Below are 15,591 nucleotides of genomic sequence, written 5' to 3' on the forward strand. Positions count from 1 at the left end.
TGATGCAGTAGGGAGTGCTTGTCTGAAATTGGGGTTTAGGCATGTTGTTGGGACAGTATAGCGAGGGCTGCACCTCAGTCAGGGAATAAAATGGGGAAACTCAACCAAGAAGAGGCTCCCTTGATAGCTCAGTGGTGAAGACACCATTCTCTGGTATAAGGACTGAAAGCCCAACCCAAACTCATCTCATGTCCGATTGATCATTGCGTGCTTGAACTGGAACTGAAAGTGAGAACGTTTTCTTTTTCCCCTATCAACAAAAGTTCTACACAGATTACAACAACAACTTACATTTATATAGTGCATCATCAAAAATACTTCACAGGAGAATTATCAAACAAAATTTGACACCTAGCCACATAAGGAGATATTATGACAGATGATCAAAAGCTTGGTCTAAGAGGTAGGTTTTATGGAGCATCTTAAAGGAGGAGAGTTAGAGAGGCAGAGAGGTTTAGGGAGGGAATTCCAGAGCTTACGGCCTAGGCAGCTGAAGGCACGGCCGTCAATGGTGGAGCGATTAAAATCAGGGATACGCAAGGAGCCAGAATTGGACGAGCACAGAGATCCCGAAGGATTGTAGGGCTGGAGGAGGTTATAGAGGTAGAGAGGGGCGAGGCTATGGAGGGATCTGAAAACAAGGATGAGAATTTTAAAATTGAGGCGTTGCAGGACCGGGAGCCAATGTCGGTCAGCGAGCACAGGGGTGATGGCTGAACGGGACTTGGTGCGAGTTAGGATACGGTGCGACTTAGGATACGGGCAGCAGAGTTTTGGATAAGCTCAAGTTTATGTAGGGTAGAAGATGGGAGGCAAGCCAAGAGAGCGTTGGAATAGTCAATAGTCAAGTCTAGAGAAAACAAAGGCATGAACGAGGGTTTCAGCAGCAGATGAGCGGAGGCAGGGATGGAGTCGGGCGATGTTCCGGAGGTAGAAATAGGCTGTCTTAGTGATGGTGTGGATATGTGGTCAGAAGCTCATCCCGGGATCAAGAGACACCAAGATTGCAAACAATGTGGTTCAGCCTCAGACAGTTTCCAGGGAGAGGGATGGAGTCGGTGGTTAGGGAATGGAGTTTTTGACAGAGACTGAGGACAATGGCTTCGATCTTCCAAATATTTAGTTGGAGGAAATTTCTGCCCATCCATTACTAGATGCTGGACAAGCAGTCTGACAATTTAGATACAGTGGAGGGATCGAGAGAGGTAGTGTAGAGCGGAGTGTCGTCAGCGTACATGTGGAAACTGACGCTGTGTTTTTGGATGATGTCGCTGAGGGGCACCATGTAGATGAGAAATAGGAATGAGGAATGGGCCAAGGATAGATCCTTGGGGGACTCCAGAGGTAATGATGCGAGATCAGGAAGAGAAGGCGTTGCAGGTGATTCTCTGGCTACGATTAGATAGATATGAATGGAACCAGGCGAGTGCAGTCACACCCAGCTGGACAACAGTGGAGATGCGTTGGAGGAGGATGATGTAGTCAACCATGTCAAAGGCTGCAGACAGGTCAGGAAGGATGAGGAGGGATAGTTTATCTTTGTCACAGTCACATAGGATCCTGTGTTACTCTGACTGTTTCCCCTTTAATTAATGTCAAAGTTCCCATTTTCAAATCCAACAGGCTAGCATTGGTCTGCATTAGACAGACAGTTCAGGGCTCAGAGACGTGGTCATGGGTCGCCTGGTAGCTTGTGGGTTACAGAACCAACTCTTCAAAAATAAGCCTCTGTACAATTTCAGACATTTACCCAGCACCTGCTCTGGCAATGTCCCATTTTCGGAGTGATGGTAGCTGCTCCAGCTCATTTAAAATCCGGTTTTAGGGTTTGCCAGTCCCTGACGATGCCCATCTCTGAGCTAACAATAGCCCATTACACCACCAGCCTGCCATAGTTTATTTAGGCAAATGAACAGGTATTTAAAAAAATAAAATCTATTAAGCTAAAAGCCTGAATTCGGCACGATTTATTCGTTCATCACTGCAGTGCACAAAGCCAGGTTCTAACATTCAGACGATCAAGAATACCCCAAGTATCTCCCAACTGAAGAGGGAAATCAGTAGGTTTTGAAATGCCAAAACAGCTTCCCCATTGGGCCAGCTGGTAAAATCACCACTCAGCGTGGGAGATTCCAGATTCAATCACCAGTTGCTCAGCCGGGGACAGTGTTTGGGGCGCTACAATTGGCCTCAGTGCCGCTGGCCTAAGCATTGGAAACATCAATCTGGATTCCCGTTATGCAGAAACCCCTACCAGGAAGGATACAGATGTGGACTAGGCAGGGCTCAGCTGCAAGCCCCCTGCAGTTAAATAGTTTGCCGACGCACGCATGAAAAATGGACACTTGGATGAGGTAACAGAGGGCACCTGTGGAACCATCCCCCAGCATGAATCAGGATGAGCGTTGGAGACACAGATGAGCTGAGGATCTGTAGCGGGGAAGTGAGGGCACTGCAGTTAACTGAAGGAGAAAGGAGATGCTCCCTACAGGGCATAGACCTGTACATTATCAATTAGTGTTGAACAACAAAATTAAACCCATTACAGTAAACAGCACAAATTAAAACATGTGAAACAAGAATACTGCTAAATGACAGGGTTCTCAATGACTGAATCACTCACAATCAATAGGGAGTGACTTTTAGCTCCAGACTAATTGATTAAATGTGATGTGACTAAACCTGAGCCGGAAATAATTTTGCAATCTGAGATTACTTTTCTATATATAAGAAAAAATGATATCTGTAGCCATTAGAACCGGAGAGCAGGTGAGAAGCTGTGAACAATCCTGGCCCGAAAAACCAATTCATGGCGAGAGTGTTAGAAATTATTTGAGATAAAGTTAAAGGGTGAAATCTTTGTCAGATCCCTTATTATTATCCTGTGCCACTCACTAGGTGAATTATAAAGCTGTTTGTGGGAGCTTGCTGTGTGCATATTGACTGCCGCATTTCCTACATTACAACAGTGACTACAGGTCAAAGGTACTCCATTGGCTGTACAGCGCTTTGAGATGTCCTGAGGTCATGACAGGAGCTAACGAAATGGTGCATTACAATATTCCTCACTTGTCAAGACACTGACGAATGCAGAGTTATAGTTTCAACAGTGCCAACCCATCCTCCAGAACCTCGCCCAATTGGCCATTCTTGATATGTGAGCCTAGATAGTAAGTGTGACACACTATTCGACAGTGAGGGGGTGAGAACATATGGACAGCATATCCAACTGTGTCTTCATCATTCATTTGTGTACTTTCCAGTGGCTGTCACTGAATAGCAGCCAGGAGCAGGAGCCCTGGCTGACTTTCCCTCTCACCAGCTCAGAGATGCCCAGCTGCACTGCCCGAACACTCCGCAGGCGAGATCAGCTAAAGGCTGATGAATGAAGCTGGAACCTTCCTACTCTGTCCATCCACGTACCACGAACAGCTCATTTAATACAAAGGGAAGCTCAGCTTTCCACTTCTCTTAAATAACTTTTAAAAGAAACAATTCAAGTATCTTCAAAAGTCTGATTTCAAGTTTTGCGGTGCTATATCGAGATGTCAGATTGTTTGAAGGTATTTTTCCAAATATTCTTTCCTGCATCAGGATAATCCAAGTGCACACCTAGAATTCAAATTGGAAAAGAAGCCGATCAGTGTTGGAGCCTAACTTGTCTCTTAAACTGCGTTTTATACAATGGACGGCTCAGAGTTAGATCTGCGAGCAGTCTTCCGATTTTATGCCGTTCTTTTCTTTTAATTCGGATTCGGGCAGCCCAACGTCTATGATCCAGCTCCGATTGTTTGCACTCTAATCAGTTTTCACAGACAGAGTTAAAAATGGAGGGAGTAGGGGAGGGGGTCATAATCCACTGCAATGTGGGACTGAAGGAGTGCTGTACTGGTGGAGATGCAGCCTGCGTGGATTGAATGTGGAGCTGGAAGGAGCAAGGTGGAGGTGCGATTTTGGCTCAAGTTCCAAGACTTGCTTTGGTGATGGCAAAAGTTCACTAAAAGCCTTAATAACCTCAACAATTAACAGAACAGAGCAAGTAGGGTTCAGATTACCTCTCAGAAATTTCTCCAAAAAAAAAAGTGTCCAGTTCAAAATCAAACTCCAGAGAGAAATTATTATACATCTCTCTCTCGCTACAATTACCTTCAACCTAGATTTCTTAATTTTCAAATCTAGCCATAAGGTACCAATTAAGAGAATTCACAGATAATTACATATTTTGTTTCTCTACAAACCAAGCTTCTGACTTGGATTAATGATGCAATAAACTTGCTATTCTGTCCTAATTACAGTATATTTGTTGTAAGGGGCCTCCCCAGTTAAAATCCCATTAGGCAAATGCAATGCTCCAAGTATTGCTGATGCTATTTCCATCGAAAAGCCAAACTAAATCTTCTACTTTGCTTGAAATCAGAATGCTTTTACCTCCAATAGTCCTGAAGTATAAAAGAAATTACTGTTTCCAAAGGAGGTGACTCATGCCAGAGTGAGTCATTCTTCATGTGTGAGTGTTACCAGACCTTCAATTGGGAGGAGGGAGGGGGCCACAGCAATCAGTGGTGGTTGATTTCACTTAATCAGTGACACCAGGCCAGTTGTAGCACCCCATCGCAGCCCTACCTACCATGTGGCTGAGTTGGTAGTACTCAAGCCCCACTCCAAAGACTTGAGCACAAAATCTAGGCTACCACTCCAATGCTGTGCTGAGTTAGTGCTGCACTGTCAGCGGTGCCGTCTTTTGGATAAGACATTTAAACCAAGACCTCGTCTGCCCTCTTAGGTGGACGTAAAAGATCCCATGGCACTATTTCGAAGAGGAGCAGGGGAGTTCTCCCCAGTGTCATGGCCAATATTTATCCCTCAACCATCACCACTAAAACAGTTTACAGGAAACTTTTTTTTAATCCGGAACCGACGGCACCGACATGGTGCCGGTTCATCAAAAATTCCGGATAACCGAAAGCTATAGTAAAAGATACGGAGAGATGAGAGCTCCGTATAAAGCAACAAACCCTGTTGCTTAGCAACAGGTTCAGAACAATGGCCACAAGTTCCAAGCGTCTCTGTAGCTTAGCAACAGATCGAGGAAGGCAAGTACAATATGAAGTAAAACTTACCTGAACCTACTCCTGAATTTTGCTGGTTAGCTGAGATTTCCGGTTATTTAGGTGCCAGTAAATCGAAAGTTTCCTGTATCTGGTCAGAACTCATATTGCTGTTTGTGGGAGCGTGCTGTGTGCAAATTGACTACATTATAACTATACTTCAAAAATGCTTCCTTATACTTTGGCTGTAAAGCGCTTTAGGACCTTCTGAGGTTGTGACAGGCACTATAGAAATGCAAGTCTGTCATCTTTCCTATCTTACCCAAGAACAGGTAACTCACCTTCCTGTCATTGCGGTTTGTGGGAGCTTGCTGTGTGCAAATTGGCTGCCGCGTTTCCCACATTACAACAGTGACTCCACTTCAAAAGTACTTCATTGGCTGTAAAGTGCTTTGAGACGTACGGTGGTCATGAAAGGCGCTATAGAAATGCAGTCTTTTTTTTTCCTGGTTTAGATGCTCTGCTCTCGACTGACCAGGAAGGTCCCAGATTCGATTTGTGCTCTGTGTTAAGGTGATGTCGGATGCACTAAACCTGGTTACAGTGCCCCGGTGCTATGGGTGAACGGGGAGTGGGAGGAGAAACCATTTGGCATTTCCGACCCCCGACACTTACATGGGCATCGATGACGACAGGATTGGACTCGACTGTAATGCACAGCCCTCTTTTCTTCCCCTCCCTAAGAGCCTGTCATCACTCACACTTGCGAGAGACAGTGGAGGGAGGTCGATTCCCATGGCAAAAGATAGCGCATCCCGGCAACAGTCAGTGTCTTAAGATCAGAAGGGGGAAAAAGGTTAATTGGAATTGAACTAATAAAAACTTGCATTGATTGAGAGACTATGGCCGTTTTGCAAGGCTCAGCAAGCACTGTACCACCACACACCCAAGCACAACCTACCACTTTTGTCTTGCAACCACTTCAGTGGTTTTAAAAGCAAATAGTGTTAGGGTAACAAATCTATCTCCAATATTACTTGCAACGTAGGAGATTGGTTGAAAATTGGGCCCAGTCTGTTCTCTCGAGGGGCAAGGCTCAAGTTTCAAAAGGATCTAAATGCACAGGCAGGATCCTCTGCAGATTTTTACCGCTTCTCCTCATTCACCCTGGCAGATGTTGATATTTCAGACCCTGCTGATGACAGCAGCATCTAAAAATACAATGACAGGCTGCCAACACCTCTCCTCAACTACTCCGCAATCAAATGGCATTTCATTTTCCAAGAACAAGAAGGGAACAACAACAGCATGTCAGGATGAGTGACCGAAAGCTTGGTCCAAGAGGTGGGATTGAAGGCAGGTCTTAAGAGGAGGAGAGGGAGGCCGAGAGCCAGCAGGGTTGAGGGAGGCAACACCAGAATATGGAGCCTAGGCAGCTGAAGGTGTGGCCATCAATGGGGTGGGTAGTGGTGGTGGTTGGGGGCGGGGGGGGGGGGGGAGGAGGGGAAGGGAGGAACAAAGAGTTCGGGGGGTAGGGTGGGGTGGTTGTAGGGCAGGTGGGGTGGTTGTAGGGCTGGTGGCGCTAACAGAGAGGCCATGCAGAGATTTAAACATCAGGGTGACAATCTTAAATTTGAGGCATTGGGGACTGGGAGCCAATATAGGTCAGCAAGCTCAGGGGTGAGTGGGACTTGGTGCGGGATAGGACAGTTTTGGATGAGCTGAAGTTTATGGAGGGTGAAGCATGGGAGGCCAGCCAAAAAAAAAGTATTGTAACAGTCGAGTCTGGAGATCCAAAAGCATGGATGAGGGTTTCAGATGGACTGAAGCAGGGATGGAGGCTGGCAATGTTACTGTGGAAGTAGGCGCTCTGTGTAATGGAGAGGAAATGGAGTCAAAAATTGGATACTGAGGTTGCAAACAATCTGGTTCACCCGAAGACAGTGTCAGGGCAGGGAGATGGAATCAGTGGCAGGTTTGTAGCAGGGATCAAATAAAATTGCCTCAATCTTCCCCATGTTTAACTGGAGGAAATTGTGGCTCATCCTAGACTGAATATCGGGCAAGTAGTTTGACAACACAAGGACAATGGAGGGGTCAAGAGAGGTGGCGGAGAGGTAGAGCTGGGTGTATTCAGTGTACAGGCGGCAGCTGACCCCATGTCAGTGGATGATGTAACCAAGCGCCAGCATGTAGATAAGGAAGAGGAGGAGTGGGGTCAGGGGTAAAACGCTGATGACTCCAGAGGTAACGGCGCAGTGGCAGGAAGAGAAGCTATTGCTGGTGATGCACAAGATGACGAGACTGACAACGTGACACTAAATCCTCAGGGGCTGCAGCTGCACTTCTGCACCACAGAAGCAGCGTGCCGATCACTACACCACGAAACAGTACAACTATGATCAGTGCCGTCCCTGGAGTTTCGATGACGTACAAGATCGGTCGAGAAATATTTTCATATTGTGCCCATTTGAACCATGAAAAGTTGGATAGTGTATGGAGAGTGCATTTTGAGCTGGAGAGCACAAGGGTGAAGTACTGGTGATTACCAGTGCTTGAGGGAGGGGGAACCAATGATTTAAGCTGATATAAATTGAGAGTATTGTACAGCATTAAAGTGTATTGGCCCATGTGTGCCTTCTCGTGTAGCATATTGGTCCCAATAAACTAAATATGCAGAGCAACAACACTAACCATCTTCCACAGACCCCTGGGGCTCACTTTTTCGACGTATCTACGCAGACCCGTAACAGTCTCAAACAGCTTCACATAGTGTACAAGTGATAGGAGTTGGTTTCACACCCATAATTCCCCACACAAGTTCCTAATATGGACCAGGCAGTAGAGCAGAGGCAGCAAGTCGGGGCAGGTATTTTGTCTCTCCCAGAAGATTGTCTTACTCTGGCTGCGCCATGCCTGGACGGGGTGAGCTTTCTTTCTCATGTGCTCCCAAAGACAAGGAGCAATTGGAGAAGATGTCACACCAAGTCAGAAACTTCAGCCAACCTGCTCTAGGGATAGAATACAGTCAACCACAGGGTCCTCTGGGATTAAGCAGTCAAGCGCCGTATATGGAGATCTCCACTTCCCTAAATACAAGGGAAGTGGTTCAGTGGCATTTGTTGAAGTTCGAATATTGTCCAGGACACCAGGAGAACTCACTGCTCTCCTTCATATCGTGTCATAGGATCTTTAGATTCACCTAACAGGCAGACAAGGTTTGACATTTTATCAAAAAGACAACAGCAAGGCCACTGGTTTGCAACTTCTATAGAAAACTTCACTCCCTAAAACATCAGCAGATATATCGTGGAAAATCCTATGAGGGGAAAAAAAACAGAATTTCTCTCAAGTCACCAAACAACAGTGACCCTGGCAGCACGGTGGCATAGTGGTTAGCACTCTTGCCTCACAGCGCCAGGGACCCGGGTTCGAATCTGGCCTCGGGCGACTGTCTGTGTGGAGTTTGCACATTCTCCCCGTGTTTGCGTGGGTTTCCTCCGGGTGCTCCGGTTTCCTCCCACAGTCCAAAGATGTGCGAGTTAGGTTGATTGGCTATGATAAATTGACCCTTAGTGTTAGGGGGATTAAATACGTGGGGTTACGGGGATAGGGTGGGATATGTGTTGGTGTAGGGGTTACGGGGATCGGGTGGGATATGTGTCAGTGCAGGCTCGATGGGCCGAAATGGCCTCTATCTGCACTGTGGGGTTTCTGTGATTCTGTGATAACCTCCGACAATGCAGCACGCCTTCAGCCCTATCTATACAAGTGTCATCCCAGTTTATACACTCAAATCCTGGAGTGGGACTTGAACCTACAAACTTCTGGCCCAGGAGGTGAATACGCCACCAACCAAGTCAGATAAATATACAAAATAAACTTGATTTGATGGCAGGCATTGTTTCAAAACTGAAAGAGGGTTTTCAACAACTCCCAAAGTAATCATTCCAGCTTACAACATAATTAGATACGTGATTACGAAAGCAAGAGTATAACACGACAAAATTAGTACTTTTCCAAAGTCTCAAGCCAATAGTTATTTGTCTACTAGACTCTTTACCGCTTAATCTTTGAGACATGCAGTCTACATAATTTTTTTTTAAGTCATATTTTTATTGAATTCAGCATATATATATTTCTTTGGCTTGTGTCATTTACAGAACATATCTTGAAGATTATACACTGTTCTCCCTTCAGTCAACATAGATGAAAATAGTGTCAGTTTTGGCTCAGTTGGGAACAGTCTCAACTGAGTCAGAAGGTCATGGGTTAAAGCCCCACTCCACAGACGAACACAGAATCTAGGCTGACACTGCAATGCAGTACTGATGGAGTGCTGCACTGTCGGAGGTGCTGTCTTTCAGATGAGACGTTAAACCGAGGTCCCTTCTGTAATGTATGTAATGTATATACCTTAAGGGAGAGAACTACTTTTTACAGCTCCTGTATACTGTAGTACCGGCAGTGACCACACCTGTATATAAACCCTGAGTAGTGATCTGTACAGTTAGTTTCAGAGTAACCCTCATTCAGTAAACACCTGTTGAATCGTTCCCTGCAGTCTGATTATTGAAGGACACAACATTAAGATACACGGATAGAACACCTTCTGCCCTGGATGTAAAAGATCACACGCCACTATTAGAAGAGGAGCAGGGTCGTTCACCTGGCGTCCTGGCCAATATTTATCCCTCAACCAACATCACTAAAGCAGTTTATCTGGTCGTTTGTCTCACTCCTGTTAGTGGGACCTTAATGTGCGCAAATTGGCTGCCGCATTTCCCTACATGACAATGGTGACTACACTTCAAATGTACTGGCTGTAAAGTGCTTTGGATGTCTTGAGATCATGAAAGATGCTACATAAATGCAAGTTCTTTGTCTGGCACTGGGTGTGGGTGAGTTTAAGTGGTGCAGAGAGTGGGAAATGGAGGACAGGAGCTCAATCCAATATGCTTATTGAATTAAAAAATAACAGACATTACCTCAAATTGCTCCCACCACTACCAGCAATAACAAACCTGTAATCTCCAGCACGTCGCACTCACGTTGCACAGCTCAAAATGCTCTTTCCAGGCACAGGTTTGGAGGGGGAAAAAATCTATCATTGTACTGCCAGTGTTTTTTTCTCTTAACCAGGTCTAGTGGACATAAAATGAAGATATCACTTTACGGTAATCCGATAACACTGGATCTCTCCGTTCATCCGCTGGTCTAAGACACCATCATTCTGCACTGCCAATGGAAAGCCTTTCTTTGAATGTCTACTTAACAGCCTTGATTAGGTAGGTACTTGAAAAGCAACGTATAATTCAGCATGTTCTGTAGATTGAAGCATGGTGTGGTCACGACTCCAACTGTTTTCAGATATCAGATTTGGGACATCACTAATTGTGTTTCTAGACAGTAATTCCACCTTAGAGTGGGTGAGCTGGGGCTGCAATAGTCAAATTATTAAACAGCTGGAAACAACTGTCCTGAAATGTAAGCCGTGACCATTGTGGGGTCAAACTGGGGGATGGGGTGTGGGCAGGAGTGGGGGAAAGAGCATTACAATTATGGAGGTTAGTAACTGGAGGGGGGTCTGTTTCATTTATGCTTTACTTAATATGCCGGCAAAGGGCAAGAAAAGCTCGTGGGACAGGGTTGGGAATTACAGGATTGAGAACAGACCCCTGACAAGTTATGTAATAATAGCTCAGCCCAGCCACTGAATTAATACCCTAACGTTCATGTTAAACACATAAATCCTTTTGTAGCTTAGTTGATAAAGGCAGTTTGAAACTGAGCTATTTAGACCAGGGAGGTTAAAAAAAAAATCATCAGTCTGGGTTCCTGCTGAAGCCTGGATCCACCAATCCTAGCTGGAAAACTCCAAAGTGGACAGAATAGTGCCACGTCACCATCACTTATTACAATGCTCTCCCGTCTGGCCTTCCATCTTCCATAAACTTCAGCCCATCTACTGCTCCTATCCCGTCCCACTGCAAAAGTACCACACACCCATCACCCAGTCCTCCAATGCCTCAAATTTAAAATTCACATCCCTTGATGGCTCCTCCCCATCTTTGTAACCTTCTCCATCCTTACAACCCTCCAAGAACATGGTTTTCCTCCAACTCTGACCTCATGCATATACCACATCCTTCGCCTCACCATTGGTGACCATCTAGGCCTTGCATTCTGGAATTCGCTCACTGAATGTTTGTGCCTCTTCACCTCCCTCTCTTCCTTTAAGGGCCTCTTTAAAACCTACCTCTTTGACCCTTCTAATATCTCCTTCTTCAGCATTGACTTTTGTCTGATTATGCTTCACTGAAGTGCCTTTGTGACATTTGTACATGTTAAAGGCATTATATAAATGGAATTTGTCGCAGGAGTTAATATTTGTCGTAGTCATGAGGATACAGACTGTGCCCAGAGAAACTAGGCAGTCTGGAGCCCTCTTCTTGAAACCTTATACACACACACTAGACCATTCTCCAAGAAGGTTAGAATTGGGATACTAAATTGATGACATTCAGTGGCCCAGAAAGGAAAATGATCTAACACTGGAAGACCCCTCATTCTCGAGGTTTCATCACTGATAACTCCTCGATGCAAAAATAGTTGTCAAATTATCACAACCTCCAAATGATGCTTTATTTCCAGCCTTGTGACAAACTGTACACTGTCTCCACAAAATAGATGCAAGAAAAATACCGACAGCCCTGTATTGGGTTGGGCTGATGAGAGGGACCAAATCCTAGCATAAGAATTAGGAGCAGGAGTCGGCCATATTGCCCTTCGAGCCTGCTCCGCCATTCAATAAGACCATGGCTGATCTTCGACCTCAACACCACTTTCCCGTCTGATCCTCATATCCCTTGGTCCCCCTAGAGTCCAAAAATCTATCGATCTCTGCCTTGAATATACTCAATGACTCAGCATCCACAGCCCTTTGGGGTAGAGAATTCCAAAGATTCACAGCCTTCCCAGTAAAGAAATTCCTCCTTATCTCAGTCCTAAATGGCCAACTCCTGATCCTGAGACTATGCCCCCTAAATCTAGACTTCCCAGCCAGGGGAAACAACCTCTCAGCATCTACCCTGTCAATCCCCCTCAGTATCTTTTATGTTTCAATGAGATCACCTCTCATTCTTCTAAACTCCAGAGAGTATCGGCCCATTCTACTCAATCTCTCCTCATAGGACAACCCTCTCATCCCAGGGATCAATCTAGTGAACCTTCGTTGCACCACCTCGAAGGCATGTATGTCCTTTCTCAAATAAGGAGACTAAAGCTGTGCACAGTACTCCAAGTGTGGTCTCACCACAGCCCTGTACAATTGTAGTAAGACTTCCTTACTCTTATACTCCAACCCTCTAGCAATAAAGGCCAACATGCCATTTGCCTTCCTAATTGCTTGCTGTACCTGCATGCTAATTTTCTGTTTCCTGTATGAGGGCACCCAAATCTCTCTGAACACCAACATTTAATAGTTTCTCACCCTTTAAAAAATATTCTGTTTTTCTATTCTTCCTACCAGTGAATAACCTCACATTTCCCCACATTATACTCCATCTGCCACCTTATTGCCCACTCACTTAACCTGTCTATCCCTTTGAAGGCTTTTTGTGTCCTCATCACAGATTACTTTTCTGCCTAGCTTTGTATCGTCAGTAAACTTGGATACATTGCACTTGGTCCCTTCATCCAAGTCATTAATATAGATTGTAAATAGCTGAGGCCCAAGCACTAATCTTTGCGGCACCCTACTAGTTACGGCCTGCCAACCAGAAAATGCCCCATTTATCCCTACTCTCTGTTTTCTGTCCATTAACCAATCCTCTATCCATGCTAATATATTAATCACAACTCCATGAGCCCTTATCTTGCGTAGCAACCTTTTATGCGGCACCTTATTGGATGCCTTTTGGAAATCTAAATATACTACATCCACTGGTTCCCCTTTATCTACCCTGCTAGTTACATCCTCAAAAAACTCTAATAAATTTGTTGAACACTATTTCCCTTTCATAAAATCATGTTGACTCTGCCTAATCATATAATGATATAATGATCATATTAGCATGTCATCATGTCTCTCCAAATATCCCAATATGCTTCACACGCACAATTACTTTCAGGTGCAGTTGCTGTTATGCAGTCAAATGCCACCGCCATTTAGCACTCAGCAAGATTCCACAAAGCAGCAAGGAGATGAATAACCCATTAGTCCATTTCCAGAGGTGTTGGGTGAGGGAAGCAATGTTGGTCAGGACATCAGGAGAAAACCTTGCTCTTCAAAATAATGTCCACGTGAACAGGTAGATAGTTAATGTCTTATCCAAAGGATGGCACCTCTGACAATGCAGCGCTCTCATACTCATGCACTGAAATGCCAACCTGGGTAACGTGCTCAAATCCTGCAATGGGACTTCAACACATGAGCTTCTGTTAGTTTCATGAGTGCTACCGTGAGCCAAGCTGACGCTACTATTTTTGCAGGAAAAGAGGCTTGTTTTGTTACTGGCTTCCACAAGATAGAATCATAGGCCTAGAAATTGGGTTGGGGCGCCAAAGTCGCCTGAGCGCAGGATTTAGTGCAGCGTTCTCAGCTTCAGCGATCGTCCGATATTCAGTTTCATTGCCCCTCAAGGGACACGGGGCGAGGCTCGAGGCGCTCCGCGTCCCTCTTAAGGCGCTGAAACTGAATATCGCAGCGCAACGTGGCACGCTGCGGCACTGCAGGCCTTCCTCCCACTGTTAAGGGGGAGGTGCCTGCAACAGCGCGAAACCCGATCGCGAGTGCCGGCAAACGAGCCTGGCACCAAGGAGAAGTGCCGGGCTCTTGGGAAACAGCCGGCAATGCCGCGGGGGGGGGGTTAGGAGGCCGGGGATGGAGGTGCTGGCAGGCGGCCGCCCCGCACCTCCACCTTAAACTGCGCCGCTGCCGGCACAGTAAGACCCCGTGAACCGGGCGCAACTGCGCCGTTCGCTACCAAATATCGCGAACGGGGCGCTGCGCACACCGATGACGTCATCGGTGGCGGCGCAGACTAACGCCACCATTATCGCCCCAACTCAATATCGCGGGAGGCGCAGCCAGTGGCGCTACAGCCACTGCCTGCCTCTTTAGGCGCTACTTACCCAATTTCTCCCCCATAGATTCATACAGCACAGAAGGAGGCCATTTGACCCATCATACCTGTGCCGGCTCTTTGAAAGAGCTATCCAATTAGTCTCACTCCTCTGCTTTCCACAGAGCCCTGCAAATTTTACAGGAGACTTTGGTTTATCCGGAGGTTGTATGTCCGGAAACCTCGATCTACCGGCAGAAATCAGGAGCCGTTTTGTTAGGTTTTTTTTCTTCTCGTGGCTTTTTTTCCCCCCAACAGTCAGGCTCTGGAAAGTCTCTCTGAAGCTGTTGCTAAGCTACAGAGACGCTTCCAAGGTACGGGCCGACTGTTTGAAGCTATTTGTTGTCAGATACGGAGATGAAAATCTCTGTATGCTTCAACATTAACGCTGGTATGTCCGGCAGTTTTGATAGATCGGCAACAGCTCGGTCCCGTCGGTGCCGGATATCACAAAGTTTCCTGTAATATATCCAATTCCTTTTTGAAAATTACTATTGAATCTGCTTCCACCACCCTGTCAGGCAGTGCATTCCAGATCATAGCAACACAGAGTAAAATAAATCTCCTCATCTCCCCTCCCCTTCTTTTGTCAATTATCTTAAATCTGTGTTCTAGTTTTCGACCCTCCTGCCAGTGGAAACAGTTTCTCCCTATCTACTCTATAACAACTGTTTATAATTTTGAACACCTCTATTAAATCTCCCTTTAACCTTCTCTGCTCTAAGGAGAACAATTCCAGTTTCTCCAGTCTCGCCACACTGTAAGGGTTTAAAAAAAAAATTTTAAGCCTTTTTTAATTGCAACCACATCACAGGTCCTCAGAAGGGTTTATGAGGTTCAATGGTTTAATGTGCGGTTTGTCTTTTTTAAACTGAAACAGGTTTCTTGGATTCTGAGACTTCAGTCAAGTAGGATCTTGGCGGCCGGTAAGGGGGGCAGAAGCAAGCCACACGGAGTGTGTGTCAAGGATCAATTCTCTGCTCCCAAAGCCAGTGGAGCAAGCAAAGCCTGAAAGCTCTGCTGCCGCACCCTGGCACATGAATAGGATTAAACAATTGTAATATAAAAAGCTACTTGCACATGTATGCTGCTTTTCCTAAAAATTACACCCTTATAAATCGACAGGCTTTGCTGCTTCCTGTAATTTCACACTTTCCACAGATGCCCATTGGATGCACTGCTTCGGACGTCAGACCACCACTGCTGTTGCAATGTGAAATCACCTCCCCCCCACAGGTATTTCAGAAAGAGGAACACACATATGCTCCGTAGGAAAGGATGGTCTAGCGATCAAGTCCAGCCCTGTACTGGGTTGGGGCTGATGAGAAGGACCGACTTCTAGCTTTGGACTGTGTACAGATCTCACATAGAAACATAGAAAAATAGGAGCAGGAGTCGGCCATTCGGCCCTTCGAGCC

General features: G+C 45.8%; 1 protein-coding gene across 8 annotated transcripts in view; it reads right to left on the minus strand.

Annotated features, from left to right (window-relative positions):
- The window catches only part of pknox2 (pbx/knotted 1 homeobox 2), a 464,550-nt gene that overhangs the window by 359,999 nt on the left and 88,960 nt on the right, over positions 1-15,591 (minus strand). The gene's annotated exons all lie outside the window — the stretch shown is intronic.

Source organism: Somniosus microcephalus, chromosome 26, assembly GCF_052327205.1.
Source record: "Somniosus microcephalus isolate GS21.2 chromosome 26, FLI_Smic_1.0, whole genome shotgun sequence".
Classification (NCBI taxonomy): Eukaryota; Metazoa; Chordata; class Chondrichthyes; order Squaliformes; family Somniosidae; genus Somniosus; species Somniosus microcephalus.